The sequence below is a fragment of the Oncorhynchus clarkii genome, chromosome 5, assembly GCF_045791955.1.
Source record: "Oncorhynchus clarkii lewisi isolate Uvic-CL-2024 chromosome 5, UVic_Ocla_1.0, whole genome shotgun sequence".
NCBI lineage: Eukaryota > Metazoa > Chordata > Actinopteri > Salmoniformes > Salmonidae > Oncorhynchus > Oncorhynchus clarkii.
The window spans coordinates 65,455,262-65,473,613 of record NC_092151.1 but is presented as its reverse complement, the minus strand read 5'-3'; the positions used below and the strand labels follow the sequence as shown (position 1 = coordinate 65,473,613).

The window sequence follows — 18,352 nt, the reverse complement described above, 5'->3', positions numbered from 1 at the left end:
GCCCTCTCAAAGCTGTGGCTTTGTTATTCTTAAATAGCAGCACAAGACATGAGAAGATGACTGTGTCCTTGGTTCGGTTGGAGGGTAAAGGCAGTTACAGGATGACGGTTATCTAGCTATCTTCCCTCCTGTAGTTGTGATCCCGCCCCTGACGTAGGCTACGCGGCGGTGAGCTTCACATCGCCCCAGTTTAGAGGGAGGGGTGATTATCTGCAGCGGCAGGCGGCCTGTCCTGGGACTCAGCTCTGCCTGATTACACTGACGAAACGTTGGGCCTGATTACCATATCTGATTTTGGGGAATTAGGGGAAGAGTCATGTACTTTGTCACTATCCCCAATCTATACCCGACAGACAGTTAACAACTATCCTAACCTAGCTAGATTCACCAAGATAATACAGTGTGTTGTTTCTGTTTCTGAAACCCTTCTCTGATTAAAACTGGAGAAATGGAATTAAATAACAGACGCTTGTCATTTCTTCTGCATGGTAACTTAAAAACAAGATGAATCAAGGCTGAGGCTCACTCCATCTGTGTGGGATTAGAAAACCTGCGATAGACGGTTATGGTTCTAATCAAAATGATGGTGGAATCAATCACACATGCAGTCCATGAGGTTGAAGGAGAAAGGAAGTGACATTTAAAAAGGTTGAAAGACTTTCTGTGTTGACATGCTGTTCTCTCACTATATCACTGGTGTGTTAATGGAACTTTAATATCATACTCTGAACTAAGACTGACACTCTCTGGCAAAACACTTCTTCTAAAGATATGATATTTTACTGTGCAGTAACGGCGACAGAGAGAGAGAGAGAGAGCGAGTGAGTGAAGGAGGGAGAAGGGAAAAGGGGATGGAGGAGAGTTTGAGGGTGTGATGTGGCACTTGTCCTGAAATGCCCTTCCTTCAATACGTGACTGTTATTCCCCTCCCCCAACTCTCTCTCGCTCCTTCCCTCTTGTTTTTCTCTCTCACTTTCCTCTCTTTATAGTTTTATTGTATGCTTTGTGCAACAATGCAGCAACGTGGCAAACATTAACATTAACCTCAAGCCATCTGGAATCCTCGTTAGAAAGGGAGCTACATCTACTTCTCTCCCTCTCTCTTTTTGCTGCCTCTGTAATGAAGTGTGCTCATTTTTCTGGGCTTCATCCAAGTAACAAAGGAACAAATAGAGAAGAAGTATAAATCAAACAAACAAAATCATGTCATTGTATATCATTACTAAACGCCAATAGGCTACTGTCTAACTAAGTCTGAAAGGGTGAAATATTATTTTACAGCTCAGTGCCGGCACTAACCAAAAACAAAAGAAGACTTCAGAGTCCAGTGCAGTGTTCAGCATTTCTCCATGAGTGTCCCTATCTTGGCACTAACAAAGTGTTACTATAATTTGACACGTGGTAATACAGTATACTGGCTCGGATGCTTGTCTTGATACATATACAGTAAAGGAAAAAACTCAAAAGTAAAACATAACAGTAATATCAGTGCTTCTGGCTTCACTTCAAGCACAATTTTCTTCAATGTCTTGTCGTTGAAAAGCATCATGACTGCTCTACAATAGCAGACAAGCCCTACAGCATGATAGTGCTTGAAACTAGGCCTGTGTTCCCATGGAGCGGAGCAGCATCCCCGTGCTGTGCTGAGTGCTCAGGGCCCCAGTGGGACTAAGAATAGCATGGAAACCCTGATCAATATGAGAGAGGCAGACAGAGAGAGACACAGCCAGGAAATCCAATCCGCTAGCAGGCTCATCCAGTCACAGAGCGTGTCTTGGGCTGCCAATCTGCAGGTATTCTGCTGATTGGGGCCGATCCAGATGGGAGCTGAGCTGCTGCCTGTGACCGACACACACACACACAAGCACCACAGATCCGCAATCCAGACCCTTTAATAAAAATACCAGAATGGCTGTGGTTGTGTGTGTGTGTGTCAGAGCTGCAGAGGCACATTCTAGACCAACATACACTTTTAGTGAGTTATTTTTGGATACACATTTACTCTCGTAGAGACGTTTACTCCCCTATAGGCCGAAGACTTGAACACGAGCCAAAGGCATAGCGCCTTGCAAATAACTGATGGGCGACTCTTTGATTCACAGCATAATTATGGATGGTAAACGCTACAAAATGCACGAGCCATCCAAATACTGTCCAAACAGCGTACTGTACAAAGCCAGTCATTCAGACGGACGATGTGGTCACCCACTTGGAGAACAGGAAACGTCCAATTGAGCCAATGGATTGCAGTTCATGGCCCCAACAAATGAGGCCTGTCTTTTAAATCAAAACAGACTTTATTAGCCATCGGTGCACACGCCATTAATCATATGGATGGATGAGGTTCTAAGCAGATACTTGCAGCCATCAGTGACCTTTGTAACCTGTCTTATTTTGAGCAAAATGTATTAACACTAGTAATACTTGAGCTTGTCTATTACAGTTAACTTGCATGTTCATAGTTTTCCCAGAGCCAGATCGCCACACCACTCCTATCTATTCATCTATCTATAGTATCTATCTATCTATCTATCTATCTATCTATCTATCTATCTATCTATCTATCTATCTATCTATCTATCTATCTATCTATCTACAGTATCTATCTATATAGTATCTATAGTATCTATCTATCTACAGTATCTACAGTATCTATCTACAGTATCTATCTATCTATCTATCTACACAGTATCTATCTATCTATCTACAGTATCTATCTATCTATCTATCTATCTATCTATCTATCTACAGTATCTATCTATCTATCTACAGTATCTATCTATCTATCTATCTATCTATCTATCTACAGTATCTATCTATCTATCTATCTATCTATCTATCTATCTATCTATCGTATCTATCTATCTATCGTATCGTATCTATCTATCTATCTATCTATCTATCTATCTATCTATCTACAGTATCTATCTATCTATCTATCTATCTACAGTATCTATCTATCTATCTACAGTATCTATCTATCTATCTATCTATCTACAGTATCTATCTATCTATCTATCTATCTATCTATCTATCTATCTATCTATCTATCTATCTATCGTATCTATCTATCTATCTATCTATCTATCGTATCTATCTATCTATCTATCTATCTATCTATCTATCTATCTATCTATCTATCTACAGTATCTATCTATCTATCTATCTATCTATCTATCTATCTATCTATCTATCTATCTATCTATCTATCTATCTATCTATCTATCTATCTATCTATCTATCTATAGTATCTATCTATCTATCTATCTATCTATCTATCTATCTTATCTATCTATCTATCTTATCTATCTATCTATCTATCTATCTATCTATCTATCGTATCTATCTATCTATCTATCTATCTATCTATCTACAGTATCTCTCTATCTATCTATCTAGCAGTCTGTTGCAGGCTCATTTATGGGGTAGAAATCCCTACAAGAGGCTTGGGGCTGGTAGATGGGGGTTTATGGAGGGAGGCGAGGGTCATGGGTGAATGCAGCTGTGTAACTCAAACCCCCTAAACAGCTGGTGCCAGCTCTTTCTCTGTCGGAGTAATCGCTCACATGCTTTTTATTCCAAATAAACATGCATATAAAATATTTCATATTTTTCGGGGGGGGTTTAAGTGTACATTTTCCTGTTCTCAATCAATTTAATAAGGGATTGAGGGAAGAGGCAGAGAAGGATCAAATCTGTTCAGTGAAACATTCTACCCCCTCCCACTTGGACACTATGCCTATAAAATGTGATCTGGACACAATAAGGGAGAGCCATTTAACTTTTCCCCAATCTCTGGACTAAGCAGTTGTTCCATACTAGGAACATTATCCAGAGCTTATCCTGAACTTGTACCAGATATTTTTTATTTGATTTTAAATAACAATTTTTCTCTTACTTTTTTGAATTACTCTGCCTTTTCCAACGTAAACAACCCAGATACTTTATCGCCTGCGTTTATGAAGCATTTATTCCACTGTCTACCTCCTCTGACAACAGTTCAAATCAATAAAATGTACAACTTAGTGAATTTACTATCGTTCTTTTAGGACAGCCCTTTAGGACCAAATCAGTAAAGGACCTAAAACATCTCCTTGTATCCTAACATGCTGACAGAGCATAACACAGAACACAGGACGAGAGGCACTACAAAGAACCCCAGCCCACTATATCCCTTTCAAATCAAATCAAATCAAATGTTATTTGTCACATACACATGGTTAGCAGATGTTAATGCGAGTGTAGCGAAATGCTTGTGCTTCTAGTTCCGACAATGCAGTAATAACAAGTAATCTAACTAACAATTCCAAAACTACTGTCTTGTACACAGTATAAGGGGATAAAGAATATGTACATAAGGATATATGAATGAGTGATGGTACAGAGCAGCATAGGCAAGATACAGTAGATGGTATCGAGTACAGTATGTACAAATGAGATGAGTATGTAAACAAAGTGGCATAGTTTAAAGTGGCTAGTGATACATGTATTACATAAGGATACAGTCGATGATATAGAGTACAGTATATACGTATGCATATGAGATGAATAATGTAGGGTAAGTAACATTATATAAGGTAGCATTGTTTAAAGTGGCTAGTGATATATTTACATAATTTCCCATCAATTCCCATTATTAAAGTGGCTGGAGTTGAGTCAGTGTCAGTGTGTTGGCAGCAGCCACTCAGTGTTAGTGGTGGCTGTTTAACAGTCTGATGGCCTTGAGATAGAAGCTGTTTTTCAGTCTCTCGGTCCCAGCTTTGATGCACCTGTACTGACCTCGCCTTCTGGATGATAGCGGGGTGAACAGGCAGTGGCTCGGGTGGTTGATGTCCTTGATGATCTTTAGGGCCTTCCTGTGACATCGGGTGGTGTAGGTGTCCTGGAGGGCAGGTAGTTTGCCCACGGTGATGCGTTGTGCAGACCTCACTACCCTCTGGAGAGCCTTACGGTTGAGGGCGTGCAGTTGCCATACCAGGCGGTGATACAGCCCGCCAGGATGCTCTCGATTGTGCATCTGTAGAAGTTTGTGAGTGCTTTTGGTGACAAGCCAAATTTCTTCAGCCTCCTTCACGATGCTGTCTGTGTGAGTGGACCAATTCAGTTTGTCTGTGATGTGTATGCCGAGGAACTTAAAACTTGCTACCCTCTCCACTACTGTTCCATCGATGTGGATAGGGGGGTGTTCCCTCTGCTGTTTCCTGAAGTCCACAATCATCTCCTTAGTTTTGTTGACGTTGAGTGTGAGGTTATTTTCCTGACACCACACTCCGAGGGCCCTCACCTCCTCCCTGTAGGCCGTCTCGTCGTTGTTGGTAATCAAGCCTACCACTGTTGTGTCGTCCGCAAACTTGATGATTGAGTTGGAGGCGTGCGTGGCCACGCAGTCGTGGGTGAACAGGGAGTACAGGAGAGGGCTCAGAACGCATCCTTGTGGGGCCCCAGTGTTGAGGATCAGCGGGGAGGAGATGTTGTTGCCTACCCTCACCACCTGGGGGCGGCCCGTCAGGAAGTCCAGTACCCAGTTGCACAGGGCGGGGTCGAGACCCAGGATCTCGAGCTTGATGACGAGCTTGGAGGGTACTATGGTGTTGAATGCCGAGCTGTAGTCGATGAACAGCATTCTCACATAGGTATTCCTCTTGTCCAGATGGGTTAGGGCAGTGTGCAGTGTGGTTGAGATTGCATCGTCTGTGGACCTATTTGGGCGGTAAGCAAATTGGAGTGGGTCTAGGGTGTCAGGTAGGGTGGAGGTGATATGGTCCTTGACTAGTCTCTCAAAGCACTTCATGATGACGGATGTGAGTGCTACGGGGCGGTAGTCGTTTAGCTCAGTTACCTTAGCTTTCTTGGGAACAGGAACAATGGTGGCCCTCTTGAAGCATGTGGGAACAGCAGACTGGTATAGGGATTGATTGAATATGTCCATAAACACACCGGCCAGCTGGTCTGCGCATGCTCTGAGGGCGCGGCAGGGGATGCCGTCTGGGCCTGCAGCCTTGCGAGGGTTAACACGTTTAAATGTCTTACTCACCTCGGCTGCAGTGAAGGAGAGATCGCATGTTTTCGTTGCAGGCCGTGTCAGTGGCACTGTATTGTCCTCAAAGCGGGCAAAAAAGTTATTTAGTCTGCCTGGGAGCAAGACATCCTGGTCCGTGACTGGGCTGGATTTCTTCCTGTAGTCCGTGATTGACTGTAGACCCTGCCACATGCCTCTTGTGTCTGAGCCGTTGAATTGAGATTCTACTTTGTCTCTGTACTGGCGCTTAGCTTGTTTGATAGCCTTGCGGAGGGAATAGCTGCACTGTTTGTATTCGGTCATGTTACCAGACACCTTGCCCTGATTAAAAGCAGTGGTTCTCGCTTTCAGTTTCACACGAATGCTGCCATCAATCCACGGTTTCTGGTTAGGGAATGTTTTAATCGTTGCTATGGGAACGACATCTTCAACGCACGTTCTAATGAACTCGCACACCGAATCAGCGTATTCGTCAATGTTGTTATCTGACGCAATACGAAACATCTCCCAGTCCACGTGATGGAAGCAGTCTTGGAGTGTGGAGTCAGCTTGGTCGGACCAGCGTTGGACAGACCTCAGCGTGGGAGCCTCTTGTTTTAGTTTCTGTCTGTAGGCAGGGATCAACAAAATGGAGTCGTGGTCAGCTTTTCCGAAAGGGGGGCGGGGCAGGGCCTTATATGCGTCGCGGAAGTTAGAGTAACAATGATCCAAGGTCTTTCCACCCCTGGTTGCGCAATCGATATGCTGATAAAATTTAGGGAGTCTTGTTTTCAGATTAGCCTTGTTAAAATCCCCAGCTACAATGAATGCAGCCTCCGGATAAATCGGTTCCAGTTTGCAGAGAGTTAAATAAAGTTCGTTCAGAGCCATCGATGTGTCTGCTTGGGGGGGGATATACACGGCTGTGATTATAATCGAAGAGAATTCTCTTGGTAGATAATGCGGTCTACATTTGATTGTGAGGAATTCTAAATCAGGTGAACAGAAGGATTTGAGTTCCTGTATGTTTCTTTCATCACACCATGTCACGTTGGCCATGAGGCATATGCCCCCGCCCCTCTTCTTACCAATATCCATATCCTCTGCTCTAACTGCCTTCCCTTCCCTCTCTCCTCCCCTTCAGTTCCAGTCCAGCTGCTCTGTGCTGCCCCTGCCCTGCTGGTGCCAATGACCCACTGCTCTGTGCTGCCCCTGCCCTGCTGGTGCCAACGACCCACTGCTCTGTGCTGCCCCTGCCCTGCTGGTGCCAACAGCCCACTGCTCTGTGCTGCCCCTGCCAACGACCCACTGCTCTGTGCTGCCCCTGCCCTGCTGGTGCCAACGACCCACTGCTCTGTGCTGCCCCTGCCCTGCTGGTGCCAACGACCCACTGCTCTGTGCTGCCCCTGCCCTGCTGGTGCCAACGGCCCACTGCTCTGTGCTGCCCCTGCCCTGCTGGTGCCAACGGCCCACTGCTCTGTGCTGCCCCTGCCCTGCTGGTGCCAACGACCCACTGCTCTGTGCTGCCCCTGCCCTGCTGGTGCCAACGACCCACTGCTCTGTGCTGCCCCTGCCCTGCTGGTGCCAACGACCCACTGCTCTGTTTGCAGTCGAAACACACAAACACACACAAGCAGTTGGCACATGGAAGGTTTGCCCAGGCCTGTCCCAAGTCCAGCAGCCCTGAGTAGCCTTCTAGTCATGTGCAAAAGAAAATGCCCCTACTACCACACTTCCGCTCCAAGAAATGAAAACAGAGACCGTCATAACCAGACTGTAACTGTACAGCAGATAGTAGTAGAATCCTGAAAAGAGTGGTCTGGCCAGATAAGGTGTGGCAGGACATTGCTGACCTATCAGCAGGCTTCCTGTCTGTCTGCAGGCCCTCCAGTCTTGGGAGATAACTCAAATTTGCAATCTATCTAGGATTAGTGGAAAGGTCATCTCTCTGGGTGAAAAGAACCAGCGTTAATATTATTCTATTTTAGAATGTAAACCATACATTAGAGGTGATCAAAGGAGAACAATGACAATAAATCTCTGTCCATGTTCAGTCCTCCTCTCCCCATCTCTGTCCCTGTTCAGTCCTCCTCTCCCCATCTCTGTCCCTGTTCAGTCCTCCTCTCCCCATCTCTGTCCCTGTTCAGTCCTCTCCCCATCTCTGTCCCTGTTCAGTCCTCCTCTCCCCATCTCTGTCCCTGTTCAGTCCTCCTCTCCCCATCTCTGTCCATGTTCAGTCCTCCTCTCCCCATCTCTGTCCCTGTTCAGTCCTCCTCTCCCCATCTCTGTCCCTGCTCAGTCCTCCTCTTTCCATCTCTGTCCCTGTTCAGTCCTCCTCTCCAAATCTCTGTCCCTGTTCAGTCCTCCTCTCCCCATCTCTGTCCCTGTTCAGTCCTCCTCTCCCCATCTCTGTCCCTGTTCAGTCCTCCTCTCCCCATCTCTGTCCCTGTTCAGTCCTCCTCTCCCCATCTCTGTCCCTGTTCAGTCCTCCTCTCCCCATCTCTGTCCCTGTTGAGTCCTTCTCTCCCCATCTCTGTCCCTGTTCAGTCCTCCTCTCCCCATCTCTGTCCCTGTTCAGTCCTCCTCTCCCCATCTCTGTCCCTGTTCAGTCCTCCTCTCCCCATCTCTGTCCATGTTCAGTCCTCCTCTCCCCATCTCTGTCCATGTTCAGTCCTCCTCTCCCCATCTCTGTCCCTGTTCAGTCCTCCTCTCCCCATCTCTGTCCCTGTTCAGTCCTCCTCTCCCCATCTCTGTCCCTGTTCAGTCCTCCTCTCCACATCTCTGTCCCTGTTCAGTCCTCCTCTCCCCATCTCTGTCCCTGTTCAGTCCTCCTCTCCCCATCTCTGTCCCTGTTCAGTCCTCCTCTCCCCATCTCTGTCCCTGTGGCTGACATATCAATCTGTTTCCTCTCTGTCAGGACATTCACTTTGTGCCACTGTTCTGTGGTAGAGCTGGAAAATATATTTTTTTGGGGGGGGTTGACCAACAACACAACAAAGGCTGTGCGAGATCTTATCACAGATTATCCAGATTTTTTATCTATTAAATTATGACAATTCTTATTTCCCCATTGATGTGAAGATACATGGAGGATGTCCAGTCAGTTTTTCTGAATCATTGATCTAATAGATCATGTGGAAGTAATGGGAGAAACAGAGCTTGCCATTTTAAACACAGTAGGAGATGTTGCAGCCATAATGTTTATACCATAATGCTTCTAAGTCTAGTTAGCACCGTCTTGGCACTATGTGGTTTAATGCAGCCTGACGACACCAACAAAGCCTTGTGACTTACTGCCATAGACCACATACTTCCTCAATCATAAAGGCAATAAAGGCTGCCTCAGACAAAGCAGACAATATTATCAGTAAGCAGTAAACACGAGAGGAGAACAATAACACCCTGTGTAGCATACGGATTGCAAATGGACCAATCTAGCACATTGTAATTAATGTGTGACACAAGGCAGCTGCCCCATTCTGCCAGATGCAGATTGTGGAGTGGAGAGGTTTTTAATCAAACCGTAATGAATCAGGAGGGGGGAGGGGAGAAAGGGGGAGCTGAGTAAACCTAAACAACCATGTAATTGCCCATTCTCTCTCTTTTCTCCCTGTGTAGATCCGCCCTCCATCCCTCCCCCTCTTCATCTTCCTCTTGATGCGGATGGGCAGCATGCCAAGCATGCCATCAGTGGCAGTGTCATTGTCTCCATGCCACCAGTGATACCAGCTGCCACTGTTGGCAGGGCTCCATGTGGCCTATAGACAGCTGGTACTATGCTGGGAACACTGAGGAGATGAAGGTTCTGGGGGGTTGGGAGATGGGATGGGAGGGACGTGGGTTGTGGGTTAAATTAGGGTTGGGGGGAAATGTAACATGAAAGCCTGTGTTGAGTTAAAGACTAAATTAAGACAAGTGTATTTGCTCTCCTTTTTTTACTACAGAGACTCTGCTGAGACTCCAAAAGAGTTTAAGCCTTACACTGACATAATGCAGTGATCTGTGATGATAGTACTTATGACCTTTGTCTTCTGCTGAATGAGGTAAGCCTACATCATCTGTTTAGAGACCGTGTGTAATGACATGATAAACAACAACAAACAGCATCCAACCTGACAACGTCCACCATCTCTAGCCTGCCTACCTTCTCAGAGGCTCCAGGTGTGTATTGGTTCATAGTGAACAGCTGCCACCAGTAACCCCACTCTGTGCCCCTAACCAGATGCCCAACTGCCTGCCTTGTCGACTGGCTGTTATGTTTCCTCTCTCTCTCTCTCTCTCTCTCGTTTATTTGTTTGTCTCATCAATAGCAGGTGGTGCAGGATGCACAGCAGCTGCTCACTGTCAACGTCTCTTTATCTTTGATGAAATAAAGATAAAAACAAAAGATGTCTTAAATTGGAAACAAGCATGCGCGCATAATATACACGCACACACACACACACACACACACACTTGGATCTCTGACAAAAAGTATGCCCAAAAGCTGTGCTATTCTGGTCTCCAGAGAACCATGAACTATAATAGTCCCGGGCATTTAGTCTCTGTCCCTTTTAAGCACAACTAAAACGTAATTGTAGGAAGACATACGCTTACAAACGGAAAGAGGAATAATAATGATGAATCTGTTCAACTTGAAACACAATTTGAAAATGTAGATCCTATGGGAGTTGAACGCAAATGCAGACAGCCTCCTTTAATTCAGTCTATTCAACGTGGTCACTGTGTTATGCACCAAATTAGGAATTAGAAGACTAGAATGGACGTGATTGTTCTTATGATTGTATAAAAGGTCAGCCATTTTGGTCAGGGATAGTAGCTCAGCCATGGCCAGCCAGTGCTGTGATAAGATACTGTAGTGTAAAGAATGAATTTGAAGATTATCTACACAGCATGTTTGTTAGCTAGCTAGCCCGACAGTTTAAGTGGAATGATTCCAAAACAAATTCAAATGAACTGCTAAAATGCTAACATTCCATACAAATAATGCAGTCAATCCACAGTCATAAACTGGCTGAAATTAGATGATGATAGGACTTACACAGGCTGTAAATGCAACCAGGACTGATATTGTATCATATTATAACACTCACCGCTTTCCAAGAAAACAAACATGAATACATTTATGTTTACATATATTTTAGAGGCTATTTATACAGAAACTTGGTATAAAACCTGTATAAACTGTATTTAGAATTGTATTACAATATTTTAGGTTAACAATATTTCTATAAGATCATTTCTGATATATCACATGCCTTGCTTTTATTTTCCTGCATAAGTAAAAGCTGGAAATGCATCACCCATGCCTCTGCTGCTATTCATTCCAATTAGAAGGGTTTGGATTTCTCCCTGACCACAATGGCTGCAATTTTCATACCATTCTGGAACTTTTGAGGGTTTAGTAATTGAATAGGATCTATATGGTGTTCAGTGTGAGAGATAATAGAGACCGCCATTTTTATTTTATTTTTTATTTCACCTTTATTTAACCAGGTAGGCCAGTTGAGAACAAGTTCTCATTTACAACTGTGACCTGGCCAAGATAAAGCAAAGCAGTGCGACAAAAGCAACAACACAGAGTTACACATGGAGTAAACAAAAGTACAGTCATGATAGGAGGAGATAACTGAGATGAAGGGCAGAACACACACCCTTCTCAATCTTTGGACCCTCATGTTCCACTTTCTAATGCCAAGGGGTGACAGGTGGAAGGCAGTGGAGACACCCCCTTTCTCCCCTCTCCCCCCCCCCCTTCTCCCCTCTCCTTCCCCTTTCTCCCCTCTCCTCCCCCTTTCTCCCCTCTCCTCCCCCTTTCTCCCCTCTCCTCCCCTCTCCTCCCCCTTTCTCCCCTCTCCTCCCCCTTTCTCCCCTCTCCTCCCCCTTTCTCCCCTTCCTCCCCTCTCCTCCCCCTTCCTCCCCTCTCCTCCCCTCTCCTCCCCCTTTCTCCCCTCTCCTCCCCTCTCCTCCCCTCTCCTCCCCTTTCTCCCCTCTCCTCCCCTTCCTCCCCTCTCCTCCCCCTCTCCTCCCCTTTCTCCCCTCTCCTCCCCCTTTCTCCCCTCTCCTCCCCTGCTTCAAAGTACTGTACAGCAGCATCTACATGTAATGCTACACTATTTATTTATAATTGTGGAACTGTAAAAATATGAGAACGGTGGATATCGAGCATTGTAACTTCAATGAGCCTTGTAATACAAATAAAGTTCTGCATGGCTGATGCAATAAATATTGTATATTAATGTGACCACAATGCCGCTGCAACAATACTTTCTCAGTATCCTGTTATTTTTGTTTAACTTTTGTACCCTACTTTTATCCATTCTTGTAAAATCAATATTGACAATGTATCACATACTGGCAGTGAAAAATAAACCCTGGAACAATGAAAACCACAAACACGCTCAGCCAAACAGTCCGACCACATTCCTCCTGGGTCCAGACATAGGGAGATAGACAGAGCAAAGGAGGACGGGTTATGCTGAGTAGCTGATGTAGGTGAAAAGATGCAGACGTTACTCATACATATACAGTGTGAGAAAATATTTACAAGCACAAGTTTCACACTCCTTTTACCCGGTGTACTTTAATGAGCCAAAAATACCTTCAGGTGGCCCTAAGCACACAACAGCCTCCATAACTCCCTAGAACTCACAATGAAACAGCACGATATGCAGTAGGTACATCACATTATGTGTACACCTTTACTGCCTCAATCATGTCCCTCTACAGTAAAATAACACAATCGTCTCACACACACAATGGCGACGTGAACAAGTTTGACATCCTATTCAAAGTGTCTTTTGTTTATTCCCCAAGGAAGAAGCCATCCTTCTTCCGAACCCTCAAACAAGTATCACGTTTTGTTGCTTTATATGCTACCATTGATTAAATATGTTATCCATTACTCTGTGAATGTCTAAACATGAATTAACTTACAGAAAATCAAAGCTGACAGATAATTTACTCCTTGCACAGAGAAAAATAGAAGTAAACGCTGATCCAAGCACTAGCTTTGTTGTGTATAGCTGGCAAATGGTTTGAGCTATACCATGATGTCAACTGAGGTTAACTTACTGCAGCCTGCCGGGGCTCATTTCAGAGCTATTATGGAGAAAATACAATTCTCCAGATGTAGACAGTGAATTAGGCTGACAGCAAAAAAGGAATCTATAGATATGGCCCAGATAAGCCAGGCTGAAGCGTTCCCTCTCCCTTTTCTCAGCTTATGGAGAGAATAAAAACTGATCAGATCACACTACAATACATAAAGGATGTGCGCGATAATTGAAGATACTGGGTTTATAAAATGTGTTAAACGCAACATAGCACTGTTTCCCATTGTTTAGGGGTGAGCTGGCAAGGTTTTTTCCCTTTACAGTCGGACAAGGCACAATATATCATAACTAAATGTAATTTCAGAAATGTTGAGTTTAAAGGTCCAATGCAGCCATTTTTATCTAAATATCAAATAATTTCTGGTTAACAATTACTGTGATTGTTTTCAATTAAAATGGTCAAAAGTAAACACAATTAGCTTCTTACCAAAAAGCAATTTCTCAAGCAAGAACCTATCACTGTCAGACTGACTGTCAGAGTGAAAAACGGAAAACGATCTGTTATTTGCAGAGAGGTTTGGAACTTTTCTTATTGGTCTATTAACTAATTTACCACCTGGTGACGTCACCAAGCAGGCCAAAACTCCATCCCACCAAAACAGGCAGACATTTCAGGCGGTACTATAAAACAGCTCTTTCACTGAAAGGGCATTATCATAAATTTCACAGTATTATTCCAATCTCATGGGTTGGAAATATAGACTGAGTGTACAAAACATTAACAACACCTTTCTAATATTGAGTTGCAACCCCCCCCCCCCCCCCCTTTTGCCCTCAGAACAGCCTCAATTCGTCAGGACATGGACTCTACAAGGTGTCGAAAGCGTTCCACAGGGATGCTGACCCATGTTGACTCCAATGCTTCCCACAGTTGTGTCAAGTTGGCTGGATGTCCTTTGGGTGGTGGACCATTCTTGATACACACGGGAAACTCTTAAGCGTGAAAAACCCAGCAGCGTTGCACTTCTTGACACAAGAACCATACCCGTTCAAAGGCACTTAAAGCTTGTGTCTTGTCCGTTCACCCTCTGAACACACAATCCACATTGAGCATGAAAAACCCAGCAGCTTGTGTCTTGTCCATTCACCCTCTGAACACACACAATCCACATTGAGCATGAAAAACCCAGAAGCTTGTGTCTTGTCCATTCACCCTCTGAACACACAATCCACATTGAGCATGAAAAACCCAGCAGCTTGTGTCTTGTCCATTCACCCTCTGAACACACACAATCCACATCTCAACTCTCATCCACATCCCACATCTTATTTACAAGTGGTGACATCAATAAGGGGTCATAGCTTTCACCTGGATTCACCTGGTCAGTCTATGTCATGGAAAGAGCAGGTGTCCATAAGGCTTTAATATGTAAAATTCCAGAAATCACGTTTTTGACTGCAGTGGGCCTTGAACAGCCAGGCTTCTCTTCGTTGGTTTTAGTGAACAGCTACCATAAAGGGACTGAACACAGCACTCTGACTATAAACACGTTGTCTGTTTTGTCATATGCATCATGTGTAACATCAGCAAGTTTCGCTGTCCCCGACAGATGAAGTCACACATATAATGTAGGCTAGAAGAAAAGATTGAGAACTGGAAATACAGATGGGGAGAGGGAGAAATGCTAGATAGAAAGAGGAGGAAGACAGGACTGATTGCCGCCAGCTGTGTAGTACCGAGAAGAAACCTCTGGAGCCTAGCTATTACAATCCCACATGAATTTGTCAGTGCCTATTTAGTCCATTACATAACATATACTCCACGATCATATGGTTTGAGAGAAAGAAGAAACCTCATTGATTCAGACTGTAAATTAGAACTCATACTGTACATTTGCACAAAAGAGAAACAATTACTTTTATGGTCAAACTGTAAACTACTTGCCCCCAAGACACACTTGACTTTCCAAATTACCATACTAAGCTTCCAGTTTTAAATCATAAATCTCATAAAACATAAACTAAAACACAAAACATCCAGGACAGTTACAGTCGCATTCTCAGAGCAACTTTACTAAAATACTGAGTTCATTTTCATACTGAGTTCATATACTTTTCTCTTTAAAGTAGTTCAGCCTTTTAACCTCCGCTAAATTCCGATACTGCTATTCCCAACAGCAGTCCCTCTGCAAAACAACCACTTATGGTTCATTTGGCCGTCAAAGTAGTCTGCAATCTCCCTGTTTAACTGCAGGGATTTAAGGAAGGGTCTTAATTGCTTCCTTTGAGGGCAGAAAGGATTTGATCAAGGGAGATGAGGCCAACAAGAAAGTAGGCCGAGGTGCAGGGTCTCGTAGGATTCTCCCACCAGATGAATAAATACGTGCATTTACAGACTCTTAGCACATTAACTGGTTCTAGGTAGGTCTTTTCCAGGGATTTAGAGTGTACTAATGACATGCTGGCATGTTAGAGAGTAAATAGCTTGCCATAAATGTATCATATCTGTCCAGACCTAGGCTATTAGATGATCTACTAAGGACTCGTAATCACAGAAAGTCAGATATCTAGGGAAAGCCAAGTTTTCCAACATTTTCCACCATCCTCCATTGACAAGCATACTGCATTTCTCCACCAACAAAAACAAGAGGGAATGTTTGAGCACTGCCACTCTATTTTGAACTCACTGAACTACACGGTGATCAATATCCTTTGTTTTAGAACGTACCACTGTCAAACACCAGCTCAGTATTCAAAGGGGATGCACATGACAAATGCTTATGGGTGGAGTGGCGTGTATGCAGGGCAGAAAAACGGTTAATGCTTTCAATCTCTGTCAGGAAAGCCTGACAAATTTGCAAAAAGCCAACACCCACAGCAGCACAGACAGTAGCTGAGGAACAAACTGTAATGCTGTATGCTGTTCCACTACCACGCTTTGAATTGCTGTTATTAAGGGTGCACATCTCATGGATGTGTCTCCTGTTCATCTTCATGGATGGACACTACATCTTATTTATTGTGTAGCATGGGTATCTGGAGCATGAACGCTCCTCTGTGACTCCCCTGAGTGTTTATTCATGCGCACGTGTACGTGTGTGTGTGTGTGTGTGTGTGCGTGTGCGTGCATGCGTCTGTGTATGCTGTGTGAGAGTTGCTGCTCGCCGAGCATTGAAAGGAGGCCAGTATGTAGGCTAGGTCTCAGTGAGCGGGAGATCCTGCCAAGTCTCTCTCTGGGAGGACCTGTGCTCCATCTCTCCATCTGGGAGGAACAGCAGCACTCCTTCATGTCTGCCTTTCATCTGTCACTTCTATCCTTCAGCACTTTGATCAGCTCCAACTCTACCAACACCGCAGCCTGGCTACCAACACTGCAGCTCCCAGCCGTCCCATAAAACAGGCTTCAAAGAGGCTCAGAGGTCTCATCATCTACCTACAACAACGTATGGATGCAGATACATCATCAACCTCTGAAAAGTGACTTCTCATGAGTAGGGCTGGGCGGTATACTGTATTTTATGATATACCAGTAGGGACAGGTTTTGCAGGGACAGGTTTTGGTTTTTACTTTACCTTCTATACCGGTATTTGAATGTTTGGTTTGTTAAATGGGATACGCCATGTGTAATTTCACATTTTATAGTTTACTTCCATCTCTTTCCGCTCTTTCTCTCTATGCCACTTTCCACACAGACCTAGCCACGCCCCCTGTCACTCAAGGAGCACATTTGATATTCCTCAACCACAAGACACTTGCGTTCAGTCTGCATGGTCAATGCAGCACATGCAATAATGTTGACAACAATCCTGTTTCACTTTGCTTCTTAATATAACTCCACTAGCGTTCTATTATGTCACTCACTATTCATTTGTGTTTCTTACATCAGCAAACAGCTAGTTTGTCTTTTCTTAGCAAGTTGCCCTAAATCTTGTGAGACGCTAATTGTTAGCCGCTAATGCTAATAGCTAGCTAGCTAATAAATGCACTGAGTAAGAGCAAACATAGCTAGCTAACACAGCCTGATAATACCAGTGACTGTGTAGACCTAAATCAGCATGTTGTTTGTCCAACAGTATCTTCTAAATCAAAGAGGAATATGCAAAGCAAGAATATGTTAGCTACATGAAGTAGCTAAGAGAAAACATGCAATGTAGCCGAAGCTTATAAGGTCCCCTAGGAAACACTTATCAACACTGTCACAATAACTCCTCCCTGGCATTTGAATTCGTTGTCAACTCAAACAACACTGTATTCAAAGTGCCCACTATTATATTCTAAGTATAGAATTATAATAGTCCTTCTATTTCCATAATTCCAAGAGTTTTGCTCTAATTCGCAAGTCAAATGGCAACATTTGGTTAAAAATAAGTCCTAGATTATTTGCCCATATCATGCAGCCCTACGTGGCAGTGTGGAATTTATTTCAATTGAGCAGTGGTAAAAAGTACTTAAGTAAAAAATACTTTCAAGTACTACTTAAGTTGTTGTTTTTTGGTATATGTACTTAACTTTTTTTTTTTTTTACTACTTTTACTTTTACTTCACTACATTCCTCAAGAAAATACTGTACTTTTTACTCCTTAGATTTTCCCTGACACCTAAAAGTTATCGTAACATTTTGAATGCTTAGCGGGACAGGACAATTATCCAATTCATGCACTTGTTAAGAGAACATTCCTGGTCATCCCTACTGTCTATGATCTGGAGGACTCACTAAACACAAATGCTTAGTTTGTAAATTATGTCTGAATGTTGCAGTGTACCCCTGGCTATCCGTAAATAAAATCAAAAATAGAAAATGGTGCCATCTGGTTTGCTTAATATAAGGAATTGATTAATATAAGGAATTTGAAATGATTTATACTTTTCGTTTTGATACTTAAGTACATTTGATCAATTACATTTACTTTTGATGCAATTGAGTGCAGGAAATGCAGAAATGATTAAAGTGCTAAAATTGGTTTTGTTTTAAGTTGAATTGAACAGTATAAAACAATCCGAAAGGAGAAAGACTCATTGAAATCACTTAGAATGTATGTGTTGCCACCCTAGGATCAGTCACTACTCATAAAGCACCCTAGGATCAGTCACTACTCATAAAGCACCCTAGGATCAGTCACTACTCATAAAGCACCCTAGGATCAGTCACTACTCATAAAGCACCCTAGGATCAGTCACTACTCATAAAGCAAATGTAGAACTTTTATTATTCAAAAACGTTAAATACCATCAAATACCGTCATACCGGCCAATTACTTTTAAATACTAAGAATAATATTTTGGCCACATTGCCCAGTC

At 43.6% G+C, this 18,352-nt stretch overlaps 1 protein-coding gene across 13 annotated transcripts in view; it reads right to left on the bottom strand.

Annotated features, from left to right (window-relative positions):
* Positions 1 to 18,352, bottom strand: part of LOC139409233 (nuclear factor I/C) — a 118,117-nt gene that overhangs the window by 49,431 nt on the left and 50,334 nt on the right. The gene's annotated exons all lie outside the window — the stretch shown is intronic.